At 44.8% G+C, this 27,789-nt stretch overlaps 1 protein-coding gene across 1 annotated transcript in view; it reads left to right on the top strand.

Moving 5' to 3' along the window:
* Positions 1-27,789, top strand: part of LOC146809952 (cytochrome P450 2B2-like) — a 267,373-nt gene that overhangs the window by 22,119 nt on the left and 217,465 nt on the right. The window lies entirely within an intron of this gene.

The raw sequence follows: 27,789 nt of genomic DNA, 5'->3' as shown, positions 1-27,789 counted from the left end.
TGGGTTACCTTCTCTGACATCCCATGTGCTTAGAAGATCTGCACTGTGATAATCCTTGTTAGGGCCTGTTAGGGTCCTAGTATTTTGTTTTGCCAGTTGTAATGTTTACGTTTCTAATTTTGAGACTCTGTACCTGATAGTTGCCGTGTTGGAAAGCTTTACTCAATATAGTAAGTCGGAGTTGGTTGTGGTGACATACCATTGATAAAGGGTACATGTCTGATTGGTTCACTTCTAAAAGTTATATCCGAAACCATAGGTCTGGTCTCTATTAGAAAACATCTTGACAAAGGGCCTTATTACTACGTTGGCGGTGTGCAAGCAGGTAGCCATGCCGTCGCCCTGCTCATGCACCGCCAGCCGCCCGCCATAATGCAAGTATTTTTGTAGTCTTGTGGGTGGTATTTTGGCATTCCCATGGCAGTGCCTTTCATAAAGGCACCACAATGGGAATGTCAAAGGCTGCTCCTGCACGTAATGGACTTTTAAGTCTATGGCGTGCAGGAACAGGGGTGCATTCACACAGGGGGGCACAATGCCCTGGCCCAGAGGCACAAGGGTTCTGCCCCGCCTCACTTTTCATGGCGGGCTCGCCACCGTGAAAAGTGAGGCAGGGAGGAAACTCGTAATATCTTTGGCGGTGACGCTGTGGCACAGCTAAGCATATTGTGGCTTCAGGACTGCTGCGCCACCGCGGGGGGTTGCGGATGCCCGGTGGTTGTGGTGATCCCCCCCCACGGTCCGACCACCGCACTCGTAATATGGTTGGCGGACCACTGGTGCGGTGGTCCTTGACCGCACCTCCACCACGGGTTCGGCGGTCCTATGGACCGCCAAACTCTTAATCAGTCCCAAGACAGTAGGCTTGGCTTATTTATTGTGAAGAACAGCATTTTGTAAAGCTAATAGGACATTAACAGTGGATTTACTGGCTGTAGACTAATATTTTGTTACAAGAAATCTCACAGATTACCAGGATTTTGGCGTTTATCACCCCTGTGACAAACCTTTGGGTTAGATGATTTTAATTGTGATAGTCCTTGTAAGGCAAATATCAGAGGGGTTTTGTACTCTTTTCACAACTCTAATTTTGTACATATTTGCAATTGTATGCATAATGGTTGCTAACATATGTGCGCATCAGTAGACCTGTATTGGTTACTGTGTCAAGACAATGTCAAAGGCTATAGACCTTATTGGAGCAGTGGGAAAGGCATGTTTGATATCCTAGGTTTGATCTGTTTATTATGAGAAAGGAATAAGGCCTGAATGACTGTCAAAAGCATGTATTCAACAGCATTGTAACAGTGGATTGTTATTACAATGGGTTTCAAGCCTTTATTCAGGTATTTTGAAAAATTGAATTTCACAGATCACCATTGTTGGCACTGGTTTTGGTGACCTACTCAAACTGCTAGGCTACCATTAAATGCTGCTCCAAGAAAATCAGCTGAGTGCTTGGAAGCATAAAATAATTGTTGGACACCTGTATTGGGAAATAACAAGAGGTTAGGCTGTGCTCGAAGGACGCCGAAATCTCAAGATCATAGCAATATGGGAAAATATATGGGTAAATAAAACAAGCATTGAGAAGTAGAGTATGCAAGTGCTGGAGTGGATGTCTTGTGATTTTCGTCTTCCAGTCTAGATTATGAAAGCAAAGGAGGATGCCCTTGGATGCCCCAGAATGTAGCACAGCACAAGAGGGATGGCAAGGAGAACTTTTCCTGTAAAACAAAAGTGCATTGCCTGCATTCCTGTGGTTAGAGGGAGGTCATTTAGACACGGATTGCCGGAGGATGGTGATTGGACTCCCTTTGTTTGAAGGGGCTGCTGATTAAACTTCCTGAAGCAATGCTCCTTGGCGGATAAAAGGGGGAGGAGTGGGACTGCGCAGGCTGGTTGTAGGGGACCCTTATTTGAGGCTCACTTTTTTGTCCTACTTGAGTGCAGCTAAATGTATGAACTCGCACTCTTTTACGAGTGCTCTAGGCCAGAGACAATCCTGCTGTGAGGAACATCACCACATAAAGGCAGTGTCTGGAGAGCAGCCAGCAAAGGACTTTTACATTCTGGTACTGGGTGGGTTGTTTTTCCAGATATAAATTACATTGGGGTTTCAAGTTGCAGGACAAAGCGGAAAAAACAGTACAGAGTACAGTGAAGAGTTAACAGCAAGATGTTTAAAATGTGATATCTGTGAAATTATACCTGCAGTGCTACATGCTGTTTGGTGCAATGTTAATAAAGCGTGTATTTATTTATTTACTGTCCATAAACACATTTGGCAAAATTGGTTCCAACAGAAACCATTCATAACCAGTCACCTGATATTTTCACTAGGGTAGCTAGACTTAAAAAAACAGATGTTTCAAACCAGAGTATGTGTATCAATCAGTAATGCTCTACAAGTCAATAGACATGTAAATAAATTAATATTGTTGGATTTTAGAGCTGTTTAGACTGAAGAAACAAAGGGGCATGTATTCTGGACATAGGCTTTGTTTCTCGTGAGCCTGCTCCTTTGTTTCACATTTCAGACAGGACTGGTTAGTGGCTTGCCTCATTATTTAATGCCATACACAGCTTAACAATCCTTCCCAAATCCAATCGTGTGATATATCCATGCATTACACAAACAGTTTTCCATTCCCATAACCACGGGGCAGAAGCATTATAAAATCCTTATCGCCATGTCCTCTCAGTCCTTTATGGACAATAAACCAACATGCACGATTCCAGAAAATTTAAACTGAGGGTCAAGTGCGGTCTGTGGAGTTTCCACAGCTAAGGGAGTAGAAGGAAGGGGAGAGTCTGAAGGTGAGTACCTAATTTTGAATAGGGGCCTGATTATGACTTTGGCAGTGCGGGAACTGGCCGCCATGCTTCCGCACCAACAAAGCTCACTGCCGCCCGCCCTCCAGATTACAAGTATTTTGTAGTCTGGCGGGTGGTCCTTTGGTGTTCTCATGGCAGTGCCTTTCAAAAAGGCACCACAATGGGAACATCAAAGGCCGCCATGCCATGCAGGAACAGGGGGTGCATGCACACAGTATCCCCAGGCCCAGAAGCACAAGGGGGCCCTGTAGGGCCCCTTTGTTTCTTCCCTGCCTCACTATTCATGGCAGGCTCACAGCCGTGAAAAGCGAGGCCGGGAAGAAACTCGCAATGTGCTTGGCGGTGCTGCAGCGACACTGCCAAGCATATTGGGGTCTCAGGACCGCCGTGCCGCAGCTGGGGATCGTGGATCCCCGGCAGTTGCGGCGGTCCCCTCATTGTCTGACCAGCGCACTCGAAATGAGGCAGTTGGACCACCTCACAACCACCACAGGAACCCGTAATCAGGCCCTAAGTGATAAAACCAGGTTCAGCATACAGATCAGTGTATCTACCTTACAGGCAAGGCAGAATGGGCAAATCTATAGCACAAAGCTCCTAAACTGCAATGAGCTTCCCCAACAGCAAAAAAACATATATACACACAACCATGACAACAGTGCTACACTGCACATGTAGAAACTGTTACATTAGCTGATGCAAATGGAAAGCATTATTGCTTCTACTTCAGAATGTGCAACAGTTTCCAAAATAGCAAGCACTGGCAAAGCCATAGGTCTTGCCTGTGAGAGCTATTTGCTTTGGCAATGTTTTGAAGCCATGATGTACTGCAGTGTGGCTAAAACATTTTTTTTTAAAGTGCTACGAAACAGCCAGGGCTAATGTTTTGTAAAAAAAAAAAATGCTGCACATGCATCATAGTACTTTTTTCTAATAATTATTTTTAGCCATGCTTCACAGCAGCCATACTGCTATACAGCATGTTTACAATCATTGCCAAAGTCAGGAATGTCCATTCTGTACAGCATGAACAAAAGGCAATGGCAAAAACAGTAGTCTCAAAGAAGAGACCTATTGACTTTGCCAATGCTTGTTAGGTCTCCACACAACACCACTGTGATTCTGAGCAAATTAGTTAATCTACCCAGGTGTGAAAAAGAAAAGCAATTACATTTGGCAAAAAATCCTATCACACAAAGAATGCGCTCATGTCCATGTCTTAAGGAAAATATATTTGGAAGCAGATAACATTTGTTACAATAAAAGCAGATGAAATCTGTTGTTACAATAAAGATTAATTTCTAAGGAGAAAATGGCTTATTTGCAGTGTGTGGCACTGTAAAACATAATCACTAATTGCAAGAGGTTCAACAAGGCCCACACGTTAGAAGAAAAATGAAATGCGGAAGGACAGCAATCAAGCTGAAGCACTCAGTACTTGGTCCATGCTCCAGCCAAAAGAAGAGTAACCAAAGCCAGCATGTGCTAGCCAATTAGAAGGCAGCATATAAGAGTGACGATGAAGTCAACAAATGTTAAGCAATGGGCAGACTACAAGGCCCTTGTTGTATGAAATATCTCTAGTATGCAGACGAGACCTAAAAATGACATGACACCCACCCCCAGGTTTGGAAAGAGATTTGTAGTGTTGTTACCTGCGCGGCCTATTGTAGTTTTCCCTATGTTAGCTTAACTGTGCATGTTGTAGGCTTCATTTTCCTTTGCACGCGTTACTAGATAAACATGCTTGCCTTTGTGCCACATTGTTACTTTCACACGGAACCTGCATGTATTTTGGCGTTTTGTTCCTTTCCTGGGATTTAGTCTGAACACCATAGACAAGGCCAAACAACAATGTCCAATGTTATTCTTTCTGGCCAGGCGCTAGCACCTAGACATAACACAAGAATGTAGCTGCTGTTTATGTGCACTTTGTTTAGCTCAAGAACCAAAAACACACACATGGAATGAGAGTTTTGAGATAAGCCACTGCGTCTGCTGAATGCTAAGGTATGGGATCTGCCAGTAATCCGAGAGATCTTTGAAATATAATCAGTTAGCCTCATTAGGAAGGGAGGGGAGGTTTAGGTTACGCTGTCTTATAAAATGACAGGGCATTTCAAGGTATATGGATTATTAAGCATGCTAACAGTATTTTTAGTATGCATTTGTTTTCTAATTGTGGCATGTATACTTCATTAAAGCAAAATAGTTTAAATATTCGAAACTTCCTTTGTGACTCCTGGTTATCTAATTGTGGACGAGAGTGTTGTGTTTTGGGGTGCCAAACCACTTGTTTCTCTGGAAAGGTTAGGAGGACAAGTGAGGCACTATACCTATTTGGAGTGTGGCCCATAGATACTGAGGTGGTATGGTGACTCCCTACATACTGATGTTCTGTGGTTCCAAGCATAGTTATGTTCCAGAACAGAATACCTGCAACAGTAGCAGCACGTTTTATATTTCTAAGGGTGTGTTTTTATTTTTGGTAGTCTTTAGGCAAGAGCTGCTGACTTTTAATCTATAGAACCAGGTTCAACTCACGGCCTTGGCTTAACACTCAACAATCACTTAATCTCCTTACACCTAAAAAAAGAAATAATAATAATCAAAAAATATATATGTATGTAAAGTAATCTTATGCTCATGTAAAGCGTTCCAATGTTTCTGGACCATGTTTGCACCATATAAAACTCTAAAAAACCTCTATCATTTCAATAGAAGTCAACTGGAAAACAAAATGATTGCCCTTTCTGCTGGAAAAATCTCTCTCCAAAATACTCCTGGATCTATGAGAAGCTTTGCATGCAGCAGGAGTCTGCCAAAAAAGCCACTGCCCAGGCTAGTATTCTCACAATACCTCTTTACCTGTACTACAGTCTCCCCAACCCCAGAGTGATAACATGGTGCACATCAAGCTTTGGTGGCCACTCTCCAGTGGCGACGCATCCTTAGTTGACAATAAGAGCTTACTCCTTCCTTCCCAGGTCCTTCATATTTTGCTACATATTTACAAGAGACTGGGCATCCAAGGTGTCTGACCAGAACACAGGCTTTTCAGAAATGCTTACGTTATTATTATTATTATTCATAAACCGTTTCACCCTCTTGTTTTTTCTGTGCTGCTTGTGGGAAACCTTATGCACTATACAGTAGAATTGAGTTCTGATTACAAGCCAAAGTCAAAGGCTCTACACCTGACTGGTTAATTGGGAAACATTATGCCAGATGCCATAGTTCAGATCTGTTTTTATTAAGGTTACAATAAAGACAGTGGCCCTCATTTGTTTATTATGAAACAGATATGTTAAAGCCAATAAGCCTTTAAGGGTGGATTCTTATAGTACTGTGCTTAGCTTGCAGACGTATTTTGTTACTTGAAATATCACAGATTACCTATGTAGGCAAGCAGTTTGGTGTTAATTACCCACTGTGACAAATCCTAGGTTGTAGTAGATTTTCACTTTAATAATTCTTGCAAGAATCTTTTGGGTAGTTATGACAGGCTTACTTGTCTGTCAGAATATTGAGAAGGAAAGAAATGAATCGGGTAAATGCTGTCCCACACAGGCAATAGAGCTACTGGAGCACTCCACGTGCATCCATGATAACATTCAACATGGGGCAATTGGGTAGCCACTTCAGACATTCTCTATTGCTCTCTGAGTGACGGAATTCTTCTGATCCCATGCACATCCATCTAAAAATGAGGGTGCTCCAGTGCTAGGACTGGTAAGCCAGTCCCTATGTTTTCAATTTTTTCTCATTTATTTCTTTCCCATATTTTTATTTGCTATTGCTCCATAGATAGGGCTAACGGGCTTCTTGCTTGCATGCTACCATCATGGAATAGTATTGTCCTCTGGTTCACTGTTTTACCATTCCAAGATGTCAACCCCATTAGTTCCAAACATGGTGGCCATGCTGGAATTTCAGAACAGCGCAATACCATGTACAATACAATTTCAAGGCAGCCACCTGGTGCTGCGTTAATTTTTCGATCTCGTGCCTACGTTGCAGTGCGCAGCACTGCTCACGCAGTGAGAGACCTCTTGTAGGGGATTTGGAAATGGACCTAGCAATCGCACACGCTTGTGCGTGTGCCTTTCCTTTTGGTCCACGGTATTGGCCTTTGCGTGCCTCTTTTTCAGAAAGACAGCACGCAATAGGCCAAAGACAATCGCGTTGCTCTGCCCATGGCCTATTGGTGTCTGTTACCCGCACGGCCGACATCTGTTTTCAATTATCGTGCCCAGTGCGTTTGGAGAGAGCGTGGCTTCCCTCTCAGCCCACGTCTGCAGTGTCTCCTATTACACGGCACAGGCTGGGCGTTTTAAAAAGTGACAGCAGAGAGCATAAAAGGCAGTAGTGAATTGTTGAGCTAAAAAGCACTTCTAAATTTCAATAATGCTGATTTTTTTTGTGCGTGATGCCGCGAACAATGAGGAGGGGGCAGGTGGGTGGAGGTTCGGTTTTATTTACCGGGAGGGCAAGGGGGGTGTATGCAGATTAATTCGAGCGATGGTGACATGATTTAGCTTAAAAAAACTATTCAATTCAAAACTGGACTACGGCGTCTGTTTCTCTGACCGTTAAAATGGGGCGTTGCTGGAAAAGCGTCAGCTCTTTGAGCGCCTGTTCTGCATGGAGGCACCCATGGGTGCCAGGCAGAGTTCGTGGGTGGCAGGGCACGAGACAATTAACCCTCAGTTGAAGCGAGGAGTGCAGTTCGCTGATGATATAGCGGTGGTCTTTGGATTCCCCCTCACCCCTCGGAGGGACCTTTCCACCCTTCAGCTCCACACCATCCTTATGTGCCCATGCTGTTCCCGGGGTGGGGTGCGCTACTGCCAGCGCTCACATTTGACGCTGGGGCAGCGAGGGGCCAGCCCGTACGGTGTCGATGTCACCTGGGTATGCAGACCCCTGTCTGCCTGGCCGTTTGGGAGGGGTGACATACGCCTGTCCGCTCCTTTACATTTTTGGTTCAAGGGCAAAAGAAAGTATGCCAAAGCAGGGCATAGGCTTAGCTTGTCCCATTTGCACTATGCCATGCATCGTTGGACACACTTTTTTTTTTTTTTTTAAACCTTTCACACATTTTGGGTTCCCCACCCCGTTAAACACATTGAGGGTCCACTAAAACTCCGAAGTCATGTTTTTAGAAGAGGGACAATGTGGGTGTGTTATAACGGATCAATAAACGGCACACCTCGCCCCCAACTTTCTGATATTTATATTATGCTGAGAACTTGTGCAAAATGGGCCTTAAACGGTTCACAATTGTTGGTCTGTGCTGTGGGTGCCTCGCCCGCTTTCGGGCTAAATGCGTCACACAGACTAGGCTGCCAAGGTCTTGATTTGGGGGCTTAAGGTAACCGCTGGGGCGGCAGTGCGGACGGACCAACACGCTTTTTTTCCTGCTTCGGTCCAATAGCAAAGCGACCCCCAACCCTTCCAAAACGCACTCCTGACGTCTTGGCCACGCTTGAATGTTGTCTCGAGGCTGATTCAACGCACACAAACAAATCCACCGATTTGTGTTTTACTCATTGTAGGGAGGGGGCATCGATCTGTTACCACAGCCTTAACCCTTTGTGCACCCAATAGCGATGCGCCCTTGAGAAGCGGTTAACTCGTCAACTTCCAAACTATTTAAACACGTTTTTTAGTTTTCTTTTTGAGGCACTCGCTCCACCGCCAGGAGGGTTAAATGTGACCAGCAACAGCCGTGCCAGTCTGCCTCAGTTGCATTCGAGTTACTGACAGAGAAGGGAGGGGGCGGGCGGAGGAGGTTTAATTTAATCTTCGATTGGAACAGTAAAAAACGACGTCCCTCCTTCACGTTTACCTCACTTCTACATACAATTTGTTACCCCTACTCACTGCAATGCAACAGGTCTTGCATCAGTTAGAGTTAGAGTTATTGGCATTGTAATTACAATCTTGCTTAATGGTTTTGTTTGTGGTGTAGTGAATGTATTTCACAAATAAGGAGTGGCATGTATGGGTGTAGTAAGTATGTGGAGTTGTAACTTATGTTACAGCTAGTGTTGGTGGCAAGAGAAGTAGGTAGCGGTAGTGTGCAGTGTTTGAGTATTGCAATGAATGGTTAATTCAATTTCCTTGTGCCTCAGCTTTTTCCACAGACTAAATGACAAGCCACTAAATCTTCACTCATTTAGAGTGAAACTCTACTTTCTCATTTTTATTTTTATAGAGTTTGATATCGGAACAGTTCTGCCAATGTATGGGGTACCTTATTATTTATAGGCGGTACCTTGTGTAGAGTATTCAGCCTGTTGCATACTAAGGAACGAGAGGGACAGTACCACCCGGGGCACACTTCTGGAGACTCTATAACCCGCTGCTCCTCACTGTGTCCCAAGACCCCCTCCTTCCCCACAAACACCTGATGCGTTGCATTACTGTGGCGCACTGCACAGAATATTAGGGGCACAGTAGCCCTCTCTGCAATAGAACTATACAAAAATGAAGCATAGGCACACAACACGACAGTAGGCAATCTCCCTAAAGCACAAGGATGTGGCGTAATGACCAGAGCTGCCAAGCGCAAAGCTAAGGAACCAGGTTCGAGTCACGGCGTTGGCTCACCATCCTGTGATTCTGGGCAAATTAGTTAGTCTCCCTGCGCCTTCCAATAGGCAATGTGTTCTTGTGTAATGTAATGTAACTGGTTGTCCTGTAAATCTCTCCAATACTTTTGGATGAACTTTGCGCTATATATAACTGCAAAACAAAAACGAACAAAAAGCAACCAGCCAGCATACCCCATCGAGCAAGAGCTCACTACACCGGCTGATTTTGCACACGCATAGCTATGAGGGCTCTGTACACCCCAGTACAGACCATGGGGTGGAATGTTTCCACTACACACACACCGCTGGCAGTGGGCAGTATCTAGACACAAACCGAGTTAGTGTATGGTCCTTAAACCCATATACAGCCCCGGGGTGTTACGAACAGCACATTGCACTCTCACAGCACTTGAAGGTCAAAAAGGCAGACAAACTGTTAGTTGTACTATCAAGAAGTCATAATAATATTGCGCTTTCATATTATTAATATTGGAAACACTAGCCAGAACTGTTGAGTGAGTTAACGTGAAACAACGGGCTAATAATGCAACACCAATAGCTCAAACTTTAATAATGTGAGACCAATTGCATTGCAAATGCTTGTTATTTGTTATTGCAGGCATATGCCTGCCATGTTTGAGTAGCAGCGTGCTATCATTTTCTACTTTTATATATTTAATTTAACTTGCATATGTTGTTGAGTTCGTGTGTGAGTTTATTGCAGTTTTGTAAGTGGTTGACTGTAGGTATCAATCAACCAACCAACTTGTATTTGTAAAGCGCGGAAACTCATCCACAAGGGTATCCAGGCGCTAGGTTCTTGCTGGGATCAGTCTAAGAGCCAGGTCTTGAGTCCATTTCTGAATTCCGGGAGAGAGGATGATGTTCGGAGATGGAAGGGGAAGGTCGTTCCAGGGCTTGACTGTGACAGTGGGTGGATGAATGGACACATGAACGCCAAGATGAATGACAGAGTGCATGTACGAATGCTTTTTGAATGCCTAAAGCCATCACTGATTAGGAGGCACATTCATTTAATAGTCAGGCCTCTTGCAATGCCAATGTTTGTCTATGTATTTATTGAAAGCTCAAAGTCACAAAATAGATTTGAACTGCCCATTTTTGAGGTCTGGGAAAGCCATCTCCAAACAAATTGTGTTTTGCACATAGAGAATGTGCCCCCTTCAAACCATTGACTAATTTGGGTCACTCCCATTCTGTCATGGCTTATGAGAGTATTTTAGTCCCACCATAATGCTATTAGCTGGATGTATGCTTTCTTTGCCAGTGCTTGGAATGGAATGCAAGAATTTTACATCTCAAAATTATACTCACTGATTACACTTTTTGTCACATTCATACATTTATGTCACACATGCATTTTTTACAGAAAGCAATCCTTTTTAGGTCTCGCCTATGCAGCGCACATTCGTTGCTCTAGGGGATGACCTTTAGAAATTGGTCAGCCCTTTCAAGCACTCGTGCTGGCATCCCCATTGCGGGAGCGAGCAGCGGCGCGTGTGCTAATTGAAAACAGATTGCCTGTTCACCGCTGCTCGCTCTCGTGGATGCCAGCACAAGCATGCGTGCTTCACTAGGCTTGTTGTTTTAGTGAACCTCTCGTGGAGTGCAGAACTCTGATGTCGTAGTTTGTGTTTGCAAACTTTACCGCTCCTAAAGAAATGCAAATTATGGAAATTAGTTGACGAGAGCTGTTTAAAATCATCCTCGGGTAAAACCGATCACGATGCTGCTTGCCTGTGGCATCACTTGCCTGAATGCTGATGTAAGCCCCTGCCTGCACTCCCGGGCTCATCTTTTCGGCATCTCCGCAATGAGGAAGCACCCGCCGTTGCTCCCCAGACGTTACACCACTTCTCTGCTTGCGGTAAAGGATTACTCAAGCGTGCCACACCACGTGTCATGCAAACATTACGCTAGGGGCAAACTTAAGTAATTTCACACATTTGCTGCAGACAACTTTGTGCTGTCACACTACTTTGAATGCATCAGTGGTGTCCCCCCACATACATCAGGCACTTCTATGCCTTCGCGTAACACTGGGCAGCGCAGTTCCTATATATCTGCGGTCGAAAATCGCACCAGTGAAACCCTGCAACGTACCTTACTGCTGCATGACCACTAACCTCTCTGAATCCAAAGCGTGCCCTCCGTTAATACTCATAGTGTGTACTGATCATACGCTCCTCTTCCATGGACAGTGGACACCCCAACACTTGACCCGCAGGCGAATGTGCGCAGCATCCGAATGCCCTACGCAACGGCAAGAGCACGCCTCCTCATCCAGCCGGTGGATCTACGAGGGGCCCATCATATAAACAAAAAGAAGTGTTTCAGGATAGGTAGGCGCCGTTCATTGTGACGGAGCATTCATTGCATACAGCGAAAACAATTTCAACAGTTTGTTCAAGATCTCTGCAGTTAGCTCTAGTACTGAAAAGAAAGACTTAGTGTTAAAACAAATCTTCCAGACAGCGATGCATTGAATGTCTTCTTTATTCGATAAAGTAAAATCACTGGTAAAGGGGCCAATACATCCGCACTGGTTGGCTCGCAACTTCAACTGGTTCGCATGTAATTTTTCTTATTACCTAACAGCATTCTGCTTAACAACATTTATGTACATTCTATAAACCTTTTCCCCGGCAAAATAAACGATACACACACAATACTTAGCTAAGCTTCAATTAGTCTGTAGCAATGGGTTAGGCGAACTCTACAGAGTTGCGAGAGTCTGAACAGTAATGCATCAAACTACAAAAAAAATTAGACAGCAGAAATTAAACCTCTGTTTAAAAAAAATCAAATCTGTGGTACATGACAACAAAAAAATATTTCTCCTCACCCCCAACATTTCCCAACTGTTCCACTTTTGATTACAAACATTCCACATGTCTGTCATACGAATGCAGACTAGAACATTCCAACTGCAGAACACAACAAAATGCACAGATAAAGACCAGAAAAGATAAGAAAAGTTGTGTCTTGCGCTTCTTTGACACCACTACCACTGCCTGTGGCATCTGTCTCAGAAGCACCAGACTATAAATCCTCTGGCGACACAATTCGCTGCACAACATGAGTGTAGTGTATCTCGTGCTCCCTTTAACAGCTGCGGTACCGGGTGTTTGTGTAGAGTGAGAGGTTTACTGGCGCTCTGACAACACTGAGACGCGCCGAGTTACCGGGACTTTAGGAAGATGCCGAAAGTGGTGTCACGTTCAGTGGGGTGCTCGGACACTCGGGACCTGGAGTAGTACGACCATGTGGAGAAGCCGCTGCACGTCTATTACTGTCTGTGCGGGCAGATGGTGCTGGTTCTGGGTGAGTGTGAACGCTGGGCTGCTGCCTCGTAGTCCCTCATGGCGATGCCAGGGCATCTTGCTAGGGGAGACACGTTGAATTTGGGAGGCCAGTGTATGAGCGCAGACTTGGCATCCCAAAGGCCACTAACTGTCCATCCGAACACAGAGACGCAGAATGGATCACGGCTCAGCGGTAATGTGGCCCATGTCGTCTGTAATATTTTCAGCTTATCCAAGATTTTTAGCCAATATCATTTGTTTACACAATGCCTGCTTTAGACTTCTAACCAGAAATGTGGAGCTAATAGTTGAAGAAAGATTGTGCTTAAAAACCAATAAATGGCTAATTTTGTGACGCATAAACTAGAGATACTTGCCCATCATACAGTGACCACAGCTTTTATATCTTATGCGTGAGTAAATTTTCTCAGAATGTACATCACCGCTCCGCTTCAGAATGGCTTGATTAATGCAGTGTTCTCTGGCTGTGGAATGCTGGCCCTGTGTATTTGCTTGTTAGAACATAGTAGTCCTGTTATCCTGTCTGGGATTCTACAGCGCTCTTTTGTGATAGTCATGCAGTACCGTTGGAGTTTGTGTCCATTCACACCACTGGTCAGGGAGGTGCTCTTGTTACAGAGCAGATTGCAACTATCACTTGAGCTGCGGGAAGCCTAACACCTCTCAGTGTATCATGCCATCAGCACACCCCTAAAGGCTCTCCTCCCGTAGCAGCACATGAATATCATTGCATACGGCGATTGTTGCTGTGCCTGGGTGATCGCCTCATTCCACATTCAGTAGCTGCTAGTTTTCTGGTGAGTGGCAAGGGGAGACATATTTTTTTTTAATGGAGTTTTATATAGCTCGAACTTGACCCGAAGGTATCTGGTATCAGAGCACTTTTCACGAGCACCAGTTGCGTTACATGAGGACACATTTTTTTTGTTTGGCACGGGGGGATTAAGTGATTTGCCCAGAATCACAGGATGTTGCGCGTCCTTGCCGAGACTCGAACCCGGTTCCCCAGATTTGAGGTCGACCGACCTAGCCGTTAGGCCAACTCCTCTCCCCAAGGTATTATTTGTGTGCTCCTAAGAGTAAGCATGTGTGCATGTCCTTGACACCCTCTGTGTGCGGCGAATGTATGGATGTCTTGGGCGCATCCCTGGCATAATCTTTACGTAATGTAAAGTGGTTACCTTGAGCATTCTGTGTTCTGGTGACCACCGATGAAATAATGATGTTATTGGCATATAGTGGTCATCACAGTACTCATTGGCATAATCATGGCCATGTCAAAATACCTTGAAATATTGTCTTTAGCATATTGTGGTCCATAGTATAATAGCACCCATGGCATTTTTGTAGGCTTTCTTGACGCATCGTGCTCTCCTTGCATTATGTTGGTCAACCCTGGCGTTAAGGTGGCCTTGACCTATTGTGCCACCTTAATGTTATGGTAGCCATCATTGGAAAATTATGATATCTCATGAATAGTATAGTTACTCCTATCGTGATGGTGTTTACACCATCTTAAGTTTCTATGTATTTATGTTTCAATACACTTCTAACATTCATCTACTACTCACTACGAACTAGCAGTAGATAAATGTAAACTTCTCTAATAAAACACACACGTGTTTAAATTTTTCATTTTAGAAAAATACCCAACATTCACAAGCGTTCTATGGCAGACTGCGTTCGCTCTTACAGTTTTCATGTCAGTTAAGAAGGTTACTAGTATTCGGTGTTACAGTATGTAAAATTAGAAACTCAGTTTGGTCCTGAGATCCATGTTCATTTGTTACTGTTTATCAACAAAAAAATTAATAGCACCCACACAAAGTCCAAGGCAACTGAAACAACGTGGACAGATCGCATTGCACCATGACATGATTGGTGAAGAACAAACATTGCGTATTACCACAAGAATCTCATATCCGCCATCAAGCGTGATATCGAAGGGGTGATGATTTGGGTCACCTTTGCAGCAGCAGGAGCTGAATCCCTCAGTCATTAAGTACACCATGAATTCCTCACTATACCACTACATTCTAAAGGAAAATAAGACTGTCCTCCAACTGCCAAAGCTCAACCAAAAGTGGATCATGCCACGTGACAAGGATCCAATGTGCACCTGCAAATCTATAAGTTCATGGCTGAAAACCAAAGCATCAACATTTTGGTCCAAAACTCAGCCCAGTTGAGATGCTGTGGCAGGCGCTGTCCATAAAAAACGCATTCAAATATCACTGAGCCCAAGCAGTTTTATAAGGAGCAGGGGGTCAGAATTCCACACAGGTGACGTGAGTGATTGCTGAACTCATACAAAAACATTTTACTTTGTTGTTACTGGTAATGGAAGACACACATTACAGCAGCTAACTCTTGTCAGTATTGCTGCTCCCCCCCCCCCACCTGAGCTTGCTCAGCAGCCTGCTCTCTCGTCTTCCATTCTGAACCTACCCAGGTTGCTTAGACCTATTGGCATTTTGCCCAGGATAATGTGCTGCATGGCTAAACACTTGGAAAGCCAAAAGGCGAGACCTATTGGCTATGCCAATGCTTGTTTAATTTAGCAGTCATTCATTCCATGCCTTGGTCAACACTCCGGTGCTGACTTGGGTTGACATGTCTAACACTATGTCGCCCATAGGCACTGACCGTGATCAGCGGTGGGGCGAGAGACAAATCTTTTCATTACTTCAATGAGGAATAGATTACGATATTCCAGAATAATAAATTATCCTGTCCCTATATACCCATCCAGGTTATTAAAATAAATACCACGTGGGTAACCAAGCATGACTACCTTGTTTTTTGTTGTTGTTAACCCCCTCACACCAGTGCTTAATTTGAGCCGGTGGGTGGTTGCTAGTGGGGGCCACTGGCACTTATTTTTGGGGACACCCACTTATTTTTTAGTATCACATATTTTACAAGTGAAAGAGAGGGAACAACACACAGATCAAAAATACGGAAGAAGAGCAAGACAGCAAAACCATCATAAAGGGAGAAAGCAAAAACATGCAAGGGCCAGAAAAAGGGGCAGGGAGTGTTTGGTAGTAGATCAAAGACAACCAGCCTTCGTGTTCGGCACGTAGATGTTTAATTGCACCGGCCGCCGGTTACTGACCAAAGCTTCAGACACCAACCCTCTTTGTTTCACAAATTAAACACTGCCCCCCACCACACTCTATCAGTGTCATGCTTTGGCATGGAATCCCATCCTGGTCCCTATAAACCAGGAGGTGCTCAACCGTATTCCAGAGAGCACTTTGGATATTATCGGCACGGAGATGTGAGAATAAAAATACCTTGCGAAGGGACACAAGCAAATAAACACAGCTACATGCACTTCTTCTGCTTACATGGGACACCTTGAAAAGCTGAACAACTTTTCATTTGTCTTTTTATGAGCAGATTTGCCGGGCAGTGTCCGATTTCTCAGCAAAGTAAAACAAGTACTATTTTTACATTCTAATGTAAATGTAATTTAGTTTTTAATATAAAATGGAACGTTTATCTGGGTCTATCCCTAAACAAAAAAAAAAGACACGTCCATCTACAGAAGTAAACAAACATAAAAGGTCACCAGGCATGAGGTAGAACTCTTTACCCCTCATAAAACAGTAGACGAGTAATCTAAATATTTTGCCAGTCGACCAGATTATTAATGGTACCGGTTTATCTCCGGTCCCTCTCTTCTGCCTCCTGATTTAATGAACCCACCGGATGAATCTGCTGTTCCCAGGGTGATTTTCCATTCTGCGCTTGCTTGAATGAAATTACAGGCAGGGCCACTGGAATTATGTGGCCGGAGAGTGCAAGTTATGCAGCAACGTTGGGTAAATTATGCAGCAAGTAAAGGCAATATATGCGGCATTATGAGGCACATTTTGTGATGGTATTACTGCGTTATTTTGTCATTTTTAAACTTCTTAACACTGTCTGGGCATAGGCCGCAGCTCACTAGTACCAGTTTAACACCTAAACACAGAAATAAGCTACAGAAAGGTCACCAGTCAGCCTTTGCAAAGGGTCTTCCCCTGTACAGCAACGCGTGTCGCTACGTTTCTAGTAACTTTTGAACCGTTTTAACTAAAAACAATTTTTTGTTAAAATCTTCAGATTATGTAGCAGATGATGGATTACGTGACATGCAATTTATGAATAATTATGCGCCGCAGCCGCGCAATTGCTTAATTCCAGTGGCCAGGTTTATGGGCCACGTGATTAGTGTTTGCACCCTCACCCCTCTGGAGGGGGTGACGCCTGGCCTCTCGGGCAGATGTGCACGTCTAATGACATCAACCAGACGTTTACTTCGTTCGGAGTTGCTGATTCTCAGGTCCACCTTAACCATTGGTGCAACACTGACCAAATCTCTTTATCTCCATGTACCTCAGTGTCGTTATCCATAAATTGGTCTAAATGAAAATATAAAATGCCGTGTCCCCTGCAGGTATATGTATGCAACCAACAAGTCAGTCATTCCTATCACAACATGAATAGCTGAGCCTTTCATCAGACTAAGAGCCAGATGTATGAAAGAATTTTGCATTCGAGAACAGTGCAAATCGCAAAATTCGACCATTTGCGAATGCAAAATGGACTTTCGTTATGTATGAAAGGCTTTTGGATTCGCAATTTAGATACTCGCTATTTTTTGTGATTGCCTAAATTGCGAATGCAAATAGGGATCGCAATTTGCGAATCCATAATGCACATGTAAGAAGACTTTCCTAAATGCAAACTGTGCATTTAGGAAACGCTAATTACCATCACTTCAAGTTGATGGTAACCATGTTCGAATTTTGAAAAATGCACAAAAATACATTTGTTAAAGTGCCATGTTGCGCACCAGCCCATGGGGCATGTGTGCGCTTTAAATGTGCACAATAAATATCGGGGCTGCTTCAGAGGGGCCTTAGGCCCCAGGGCAGCCTTGGCTTTGCATTCGTTAATTTACGATTACCAATTAGGAAAACGCAAATTACCTAATGCAAAACCATTTGCACCGATGTGCCTTTTGGCCCATGGGAACAAATGGAGTCATATGACCTAATAGCGATAGGATTGTTGTTGGGTAATATTAAGGAATGGCTAAATATTCTGCGATTCCTATATAAATATATAGCATTTTGCGATGACCAAATAGTGATTCTGTAAAAATTGCTATTTGACAATCGCAAAATGCTTTTAAAAAGCATTACAGTGATCTGGGTAATGATGCCGATGACCGTGCCAACCAGCAATTCTGTTTGTGGTGTGGTCTGTATTAACCAATCGTCAATATTCTCTTACTGACACACCTGAACAGTGAAAGTAATTAATGTCTCCCAAGTTAGAGGTGCTAATCTACCTCAGAAGGGTGAAAGCCAAGAAAATTGATATTCATGAAAATTCACTCCCATGGCTTGCAGGTTTCATGTGCTATAAGCCTCAAGTGCTTAACCTCCTGAGCTACCTAGCCTCTTATTGTTGTGCAACGATCACGAGTTAATATTCGTCCAAATCCAATCCACAAATTCTTCTAAGGCAAACCTAGATTTTGTAAATTTGTGAAGCTTTCTGTAGATTTTTCATATGGATCTATGGATAGTTCTTTCTCATGGTTTTGCTGGTGTAATTGTGGCCTGGAAATACACACAGAAGGAGTAGAAAATGGAAATAGGAAACTATACTCTGCAGTGCCAACTTACAAATACCTGCTAACTGAGGTAGAAACATATTGACATGTCAGCACTCCTGAGTTGTTGTAGCAGAAAAGGTGCAAAGATTTTCAGCACCTCGGACGATATAGAAAAGTGTTGGCTTGAGCTCTCATACACATAAGAAAGAACATTTATTAGATCATTTGCAGTAATTTGGCACTACCACTATGTGGCACCATAAAGCTGCTGCCTTTTCTTAGATTTTGGAAGCACCAACACTGTGTGAGCTGGGCAGAGTGGGCACCTGCATCAGGGGCGGCTCTAGGCTCATGGTGGCCCTGTGCAGGGAGCGCAGGTAGGGGGCCCCGGAAGAGGGGGTCCGGGCGGGGCGGAGGTCAGGAAGGTGTTTTAATAAAACGTCCAGAAAAGGCGTTAGATGACCAGTAACATGGTAACAGAAAAACAACGTTTACTTTTTGAGTGCTCATCACTTGGATACTTTCTTTTAGAATCTGGGTCTCTGGAGGGACCCCTTTCAACAAGAAAAACACGTTGCGCGTCCGTAAGAGAGTTCGGCCACAAAGTAGGATCCCTCCAATCACATAAATAATATTCAGAACACGGGTCTGTAACATGGTCTTGCTCTTTGGCTTCCTTTTCAATACCAGCATCATCCGTCTGTAAACTCTGAACCTCCTTCAGAATGCCAGATGTTGATGGACCGATGAATGATGTTTCAGTTTCTCTGTCTGAGGGTCTTTTGTAAAAATCCTCATCCTGAGTTTGTAATTGCTGCATGTTTGTATCAGTTTCAGAGTCACCTTGTTCATTTTCATTGGTCTGCTCATGAGTATCATTCTGCTCATGGATATCATCTTTTTTTTGTTCTTCTTTATGGTCGTCAGCGCCTGTTTTACCTAGTGCATCAGCAGTACTCTGGCCAGAGGATTCTCCATCTTTAGGTTTCCCTTGGGTGATAAAGTTCAGGATTGCTCCTTCCTGCGACACTACGAAAGCCTGCTGAGCCACCTTTCTCTTTCGTTTCAAATAACCAGATTTGTGTACTCGAATTCTCTTCATTTTGCTTGCAATGCAGCGGGAGAGGCTAGCAGTGGGTAGGGAAAAAAAGAAGACAATCAGCAGTGGCGGCTGCTGAAAGATTTTGATGTGTCATTTATATTTTCTTGCAAAAACAACAGTTGATGGACTGAATGCAGAACAATGTCATACATTCACCCCAGTACAGAGATCTGGGCCTAAATCCATCGTTTTTTTGCTCACCACACCACCCCAGTTCAGACATGGCAATATGCAAATCAGCCTTGACCCTGTGCCTCATGGGACCAGTCCAGCCCGAACTGCCAAGCCATGTCTTCCCTGGACTACACAATGAAGGACCAGCATACCTTAATGAACGAGTGAATTTCCACCAACCTACCAGGAAAATATGTTCCAGAACCATCTCCCTAGCAGCCCCCCAATGCAGCCGCTGATAAAAAAGTGGAGGCCGCTACTTCTCCCACCTGGCAGTGAAGACCTGAAAACCCTCCCCCTGCACCTCAGAGCCTCACCATCGCTCCAGCAGTTCAGGAAGGACCACAAGACCTCGCTGTTCAACCAACAAGCAGCATGATCCAGCAGCATGAATCCCACACCGCCTCGAGACCCTTATGTGTGAAGCAGCTGAGCTTTACAAACCCTGACTGATTGATAGTAATTACCCTTCCCACTACATGTATGACACATTATGAGGACTAGCCACATATGGAAGGTTTATTTGAAGATTGTTATAAAACTATAGGGTAGATCATGTGACTTGGCATACAAGGTCTGTTTTCTCAGTCCACTGAGAGCAGTAGAGCCTGGAGAATAGTTCATGATCTATTTGGGAAGTGACCTTAGCAGGAAGAGAGTAAGCTACCTTGAAATCATGGCACACAGAGACCTGTCTCAGTACGTCACTAACTGATCCTGAAGACAGCCTACAGGTAACCAAAGACTCGTCCACTTTACCACATTGTCAAAAGACAAACTACAATGTATTTAATTAAGGTTTCTTGTATAGTGCCATATTCCAGCAACCAGTTCTGCTCGCTTTCAGAGCACCTATTAAACAAGGATTAATTACAGTGAGTCCTAAGGCTATGAAAAGGCACTAGAGGTTCACTGAAGCAAAATTAATGTGCAAGGAACATCCAGTCAGGAGACAACTTTCAAGCAGACGTACAAATCACTAGCACAGCATACCAACGACCCCATGGGCTGTGGCATAAGCAAGGAAAATGGCCCCTTTGGCTGCTGCTCAGGAAGTAAAATATAGCAATTATCAGGGTTCAATGGGCCCCTGAGGGTTTTGGTTCTCAGTACCACTGTACTTGCTGAACCAATGGTAACTATGCCCCTAGTATGGACAGAGAAGGCTGCTTCACCAATTGCAAACTGAGGACTAGTTAAACTAGTTTTCTCTGCTAGTAACATGACAAGCACTGGAATGTAATTAAAGAAATGATCAAGAAGCCAGTCTCCTACCAAGGTCTCTGCAAAAGGGCATTAGATTGAGTTAACATGGGTAGGCACTGCCATTCTATTCCAGGCGTCCATCCATAGGTGCTTGCATTTCATGTCTGCCTCAACACCATATAAACAGACATAACCAAATGCCAAGTACATTCGAACACTCGATGTTTTAAAAGATTTGTGCAGGCAGATCCACTCATTAGATCACATGTATCAGCTTCATACTCTATTTTCATGATTGTTGATAAGTAATTGTAATCATTTTAATGAATCCTTAACATTACGTCTAACACCTGGTACCCTGCTCTCCTCTTCCCCCCAATTCGACCGTGCCTCCCAAGTTACACCTCCAAAAGTCACCATTCCTCCACTCAGCCACAAGTAAACACCGCCCCTGCACTCCTGACTCACTCTTCCCTCAACATACAGCGCCGATCTGTACCACTCCCTACCCCTGGCGCACGGTGACCACCTCTCCGACCCGCGCCCTCTCAGAGATGAATCGTGAGGGAGAGGCTCTCTCTCACGATTCATCATGCCCTCCCTTCCCATGACCACCAGAATACCTCTAGCTCGCCACCTCACATGGCTTACCTCCACCCAGACCCAAAGCACACACCATCTACAATAACATCCTCACCCAACCTTCCCCACGCCCCCGGCTCTTCACCCCCACGGGCTGGGATACATTCCTACGCCTGATCTGCCCTCCTCCCCAGGGCTCCCCACACCCTTGTCCAATGGCTCACCTTCCCTCGGGTTCACTCTGCAGTGGCACACGCTGACCTCCTCACTCCCCCTCCCCATGCCCTGACCCTCGTGCTGCTCACCTCGCAGCTGGCACCAAAGGTTGCACACTGGCATGCTAGCCTCTGCAAGGCGGCCTTTCTTGCCCAGGGTCTCTAGGCGCGCCGGTGCATGGCCTCGGCCGGTGTCGGTGCTGCTCGCTGCACGCTGGGCACGGGTGCTGCCACCCCTCCTGCCGCCAGTGATGCGTGGTGCTTCTGTAACCCCTTCGCTGCAGGACTCGCGGGCACTGCGCATGCGCGCGCATGCGAACCTCCGGAGGTGCCAGATCTGGACTATTAAAACAAGCTCGATTCTCCTGGAAAAAAAGTTCTAAACAAGCACAAGACCTACCAGAAGAGCCCGAAACAAGGCCGACCCCACACAAAGACGAGACTGGGTTAGAAAGGAAAAGAGTATAAGAACAACCATTCAGCGTACATCACATTGGATTTAGCACGCCTCAGTCGTTCATGCGCCAAATCCCTGCCAGGGGCCGCCACGAATATGTATTGTATCGGATTCCTCGTGGTGGCCCTTGGGGTTTGGTGGCCCTGTGCAGGTGCACAGCTTGCACATGCCTAAGGCCGCCCCTGCCTGCATACTTAGGCTTTATAAGAAACGTAACCATTCTTAGGGCCTGATTACGATGTTGGTCGGTGGGATACTCCGTTACTAACGTGACAGATAGCCTGTCCACAGTATTGCAATTCCATTATATCCTAGGGAACTTGAAATATGGCGGACAGGATATCTGTCACTTTTGTGACGGAGTATCCCACCCACCAACATCGTAATCGGGCCTTGGAGCTTGATTATGATGGCGGTTGGAAGAGCGTCTGACCGCCATCCTGTCGGGAATGGGACTGGCCATAGGGAGTCGGTATTCCCGCCAGACTTATTACAATCCGACCGCTGTTGAGGCAGTCCAAAACATGCCTCTTAGCGTTGAGGCTTGTGCTGCGGTCGAAAAAGGGCTGCAGCACAAGCCTTACTGCTAAGAGGCATGTTTGTAAACATCCCTGCACCTTGTGACAGGCACCATGTGGTGCCTGCCACATGGTGCAGGGATGTTTAGGGGGGGCACCATCGGTACCCACCAGAACCCACAGCTGAGGGCCCGGGGGAAAGAGGGGCCCACTAGGGGCCCCCAAAGTCCCTTTCCACCTGCCTTTTCATAGCGGGCAGACCGCCATGAAATTGCAGGTGGAAAGGGACATTGTAATCCCTACAGCGGTGCCTGAGCAGGCACTGCCACTATTGTAGGGATTTCAGTCCCTCGCCCGTCAGATGCGTGGCGGACGGTCTTTCCGCCAGCCCACCATGCTCCTACCATCTTAATGCAACAGGTGGTCCTGCAGGGTAAGATGGCAGTGGGACCACCACAGATGTCCTGACGGTGGCGGGCCCACCACCATCGTAAACAGGCCCTTAGTTGCTTAACTCCACCAGCCTATGGAAGCTAGAATCAATGATACGGTTAGTCACAAGTCCCCAAACCCAAGTAAGAAAAATGGGCTTCTTGTCCCCAGATTATGAATCAAAAGAGCTATAATTGGGGTGTAGCGGACCCCTCACACCTCAGGGCAACAGTCTTGCGGCTCCTGGCGCACTAATGGGGTCTACACCACTACCGATACCGCCAAAAGTAAACTCTACCTACTATTAGTTTGACTGCAGTTGGTTATAGGAGCCACAAGAGTGCTAAAGGGAAGTTGGAGGCGTTGTGTGAGAAAGAGCTAGGGATCTGATATTATGCCACAAAGAAAGAGTCATAGGAGAGATGTATGGATTAAGGAGACAGAGACGCTATTGTAGTAAGCAAAACAAATAGTTGTACGAGTGTTATCCTCAGATGTGGGAACTTCGGACCTGATTTTACCATGTAGAAGATATGGCTGGCAAAATCACTTTAGGCTTTCACAGCCCCTGGCCAGGTCCTCTGCTCTCTCCTGGAGCAAAGTGGAAGCATTCAGTGCTCACCTCTTACCATCCCACGTCATTACCTGTGTACTGTCACCCCCTTCACACCCACCCTGCGCTATCTTCCACTCTAATAGACCTGCTGTTTAGAGCTGGTGATAAATGTGAGCATTAATCCCAGTAGAGTTAGGGATTCCAAATGGAATCCATGCCGGATCCATGTGTGGGGATACCCGACAGAAACATCATTTCCAGCCACACAGTTTCCTGGCATATGAATCTGGCTAATTTGATTTAAATTGACAGTCAATTTTCAAGTAGCTTATTTTCTAAACTTTTAGGAACATTTATAATAAATTTGATGACTGCGATTTACTATAGGCTTGTTAGTTATTTTTGTTATCTATATCAAGTAATGTTAATTTACATTTTCATCACTGTTTCTGTAGATGTGTAGGCTTCTCAATAAAAGTTGTGTTTTTTCCTGCAAAAATTTGAAAAACACTTCTGCAGGTTTGTGCAGTGTCGTGTGAGTTTATAATGACAGACCCATTGTGTCTTCTGATGGACTCTGTAGAACTATGATGTAAGCATTAGAACGTAGTGAAGTGTAGGCAGGTATAGAATGTTGAATTTGCGGTTACATGCAGAAGAATAAAGACGTGTTATACTAATCTCCATGTGTGGTGTAGTCATTGCGAGTACCTAGGCTGGGGAGGACGCTACAACTGGCGTTGAGATGGGGGATAAGTTACTTTAAGATCGATAGTGCTCTCCTAGAAAATTTGCAGTGGTCCAGCAAATTGCTTGTGCATGCCACGCTTGCCTGTTTTGAAGTGCAGAATCCATGCTTGGCGTGTGTGGAGTCAAAGTGCAGCCCTAGTTCTGTGTAAAGCATTTGAAGTTAATGAAAGCTTCACTGAGAAGTCTACACATCAGTGGCCGAGAGCCTGCTGTGAAGGTCACTCAAAGAGGTACTGCGCTACTGCTGTTAACAGCCCACACCTGACACATGTGCAAAAACAGCCTTGGGAGCCCTCTTCTGGTTCAGGGTGATATTGCCACTTTTACATGTAAGGAAATTATCGGTGAGATCATTTTGTTACCTATCAAAACTGAAAATATTTTGACTAATATAAGGCCAGTGTGACGTGAATGTTGGGGGGGTCGCTGCCCTTTTGGCCACTGTGGAGAATCCCACACTGGAAAATTTCCAATGTTTTCTTGGATAGGAAATCCTTCATGCTTGTGACCGATCATCAAGCATTGTTGAATATCTTTGGCAATCCAAAAGCAAAAATGCCTCATCGCATTGAACGTTGGGGTCTGTGATTGCAAGAGTACAACTATACTATTGTGCATTTTCCAGGAAACGTTCATAACCCTGCCGACTACTTCTCATGAGTGCCTCTACAGAGCCCTGGCACCCATTCTAAAATGGCTGAAGCTTACATAAGTGAAATAAAATACCCCAGCTGCCATTTCACTTGAACAAATTATCACTGCCACACGTCAAGAAAGTGACATGTTAAAATTGAAAGACATTATCACACATCAGTCTTGGTACCAGCACCCTCGACATTGAAAACCACTCAACACCCATTAAACATTTCAGAGTTGCCACTACATGGGAAAGAATTGCAGTGGACTTCTTTGGTCCTCTTGTCAATGGGCATCACCTGATGGTGATCATTGACCAATATTCCCATTTTCCATTGTTCGAAGAACTCTCAACTATCACTCAAGAGCATGTCATTGATTGATTAGACCTCATCTTCACAACCTGGGGTGTTCTTTCAATCTTAAAGTCTGACAGCGACCCACCTTTAAACAGTCGAGAATTCAGAGACTTTCTAAATCATCTTAATGTGAAGCATCCGAAGAACAGTTCATCATTACTCCAAAGAAAACTGTCCAGTGTGCTGTGCTAAAAAAAACTCGACCTTAACGCTGTCTTAAATTCCATCCTTCTAGCTGGATGGGTCTGAAAAGACAAGCGAAGAGCCACTGAGTGTTGCTGTTCCTCCGTAACCAATGCCAGTCAGGGATATTTCTACTGCCTGTCCCTAGTTTCTGAAGACCTCGTCAGAACATGTAATCTAAGCTCCACAAAAGACTCATTGAAGAGCTCTAATTGTATATATTATTAAAGTGTTTAAATTTATTATTTAAGAGCGGGGGAGATCTAGTGTCTTGTGAGTTTGTAATGACAGAACCCTTGTGGCTCCTGATGGACTCCGTAGAACTGTTACGTAAGCATTAGAGGGCAGTGAAGTGAAGGCAGGTTTAGAATGTTGAATTTGCGGTTACACACAGAAGAATAAAGACGTATTATTCTAAGCTCTGTGTGTGGTGTAGTCCTTGGCGAGTACCCGGGCTGGGGAGGACACTACAGTTTGGACTGCCTCTCCCTTCTTTTCATCCTCTGGAGTACACATTAGAATTCCCTCGAGCCTTCCCATGATAATTAATTAATGTCCCAGTTTCTCCCCCACTACTCCCCTCCCCTTCAAAACCCTAGTCCGCTTCCACCTGTGGATGTCTACATGTACGGTATGAAACAAAGTATTGTTATGTTATTTGTGCTAAATGGCGAAGCCAAGTCACCTTCAGGGCGATCTCTCCTGCAGGATACAGCCTGTCAAGGCGCATTGCTTTCGGGTCACTCCATGTTTTTATGCTGGCAAAGCTTCACTGAAAATTACAGTTTTCATTGTTCTTTTTTCTGCATTATGAAAATTTATTGCGCAAAGCCACGAATAATGCTTATTTGTGAAATGCTCACTGCTCCGAATGCACAGGTTTCCCCACTTCATCTTTACTTCCCAACTGTCACGTTTTGGGAGAAACATTTCTGGTTTGACATTAATGATGCTGAAAATCTATTTCACATTCGAAAATGACTTTTGCGCTCGAATGCAAAATGGTCGGCTTTGTGACTGTCGCATGGTGTGTGAGGTTTAGATTTTGGACCTTCAGTGTGGGGTTCTGCCTGTGATTGTGCTTTGTGTTCTCAGAGTGCCTGCCTTCAGAGTACATCATGGGGTCAACGCAGCATTGAGTGACTGCAAACAAACAGTTGTCAATCATTCTCTTCACATCTCTGACACATTAGGTGGTTTGCACCATGCAAACAGTCGTGACTGTGGGGCACCGTATACAATATTTAGAGCTCATTCTTCATACAGATACTAAACGCACAATATGGTACCGAATCTAGTTCACAGAAAAGGCACGGAATAGTCCGGTTTTCATATAAATTGTTTTTTGTTTTGTCTGTTCTGCTACAATGTAAACTGTAGTAAAATGTCAACAAGGGAAAGATACTAAATCTCCTGAAATCAACAAAACAAAAAAATTACAGTGCTTACATTGTCAGTAACATTTTAATAGGAAAAGACCTGCTAAAGCGAGTGTTTTAGAAGCTGCTCACCCAACTCCCCCTGAGTGCAGTTAGGGATCTAGAGCTCTGTTGATCTGTGGGCCTCGGTGCCTGGACCTCTGTTGTTCTTTGTACATTGGTGTCTGTAGATGTGCTGCACTGTGTGTGTTTTTTGTATATGATTAGCTGTATGTCCGTTGATCTGTGTGCAAGGGTGGCTAGTTTGTGTGTGTGTTAGAGAGGAGGTTAGTCACATGAAGCCAAAAGTGTCTCTTTGACAAGGATCATGATTAGAAAAGGCCTTGCTCTGAAGTCTGAAAGGTGCTGGGACCAGCCCCCTCTCGGTTCCACCTTCTCTCATAAGCTGAGCTTCTATAACACTCAGCTAAGAGGCGTAGATGCGGCATGTTTGCAGTACGCAACATCCTTTGGTGATCATCTGTTTGAGCCTCCGATGCATACAGCAATTGTTGATGCTCTCACTGGCCTGGTCTATCATCCCTGTCAGCCTCACCGGCCTGGTCATGGTGCTCAGATCAACTCTGGGCTCAGACAGCAGAGAATTACAAAGTGCCGATACACCTTGTGGCCCCTTTTGAGCTCAAGCCCTTCCCTTGGTGGCTCACAGCAGCAGTACTTTTATGGCTGGGAGAAGAGCTGCAAAGGCACCTGCAACTGCTGCCAGTTGGTTGGTAAGCTGAGTGAAGAGGCCTATTGTGGAGTAGTGACTAAGGCGTGTATTGTTCGTGTACCACATG

Source organism: Triturus cristatus, chromosome 7 (genome assembly GCF_964204655.1).
Source record: "Triturus cristatus chromosome 7, aTriCri1.1, whole genome shotgun sequence".
In the NCBI taxonomy this organism is placed as follows: domain Eukaryota; kingdom Metazoa; phylum Chordata; class Amphibia; order Caudata; family Salamandridae; genus Triturus; species Triturus cristatus.
The sequence above is the reverse complement of the archived record's forward strand: the minus strand, read 5'-3'. Positions and strand labels throughout refer to the sequence as shown.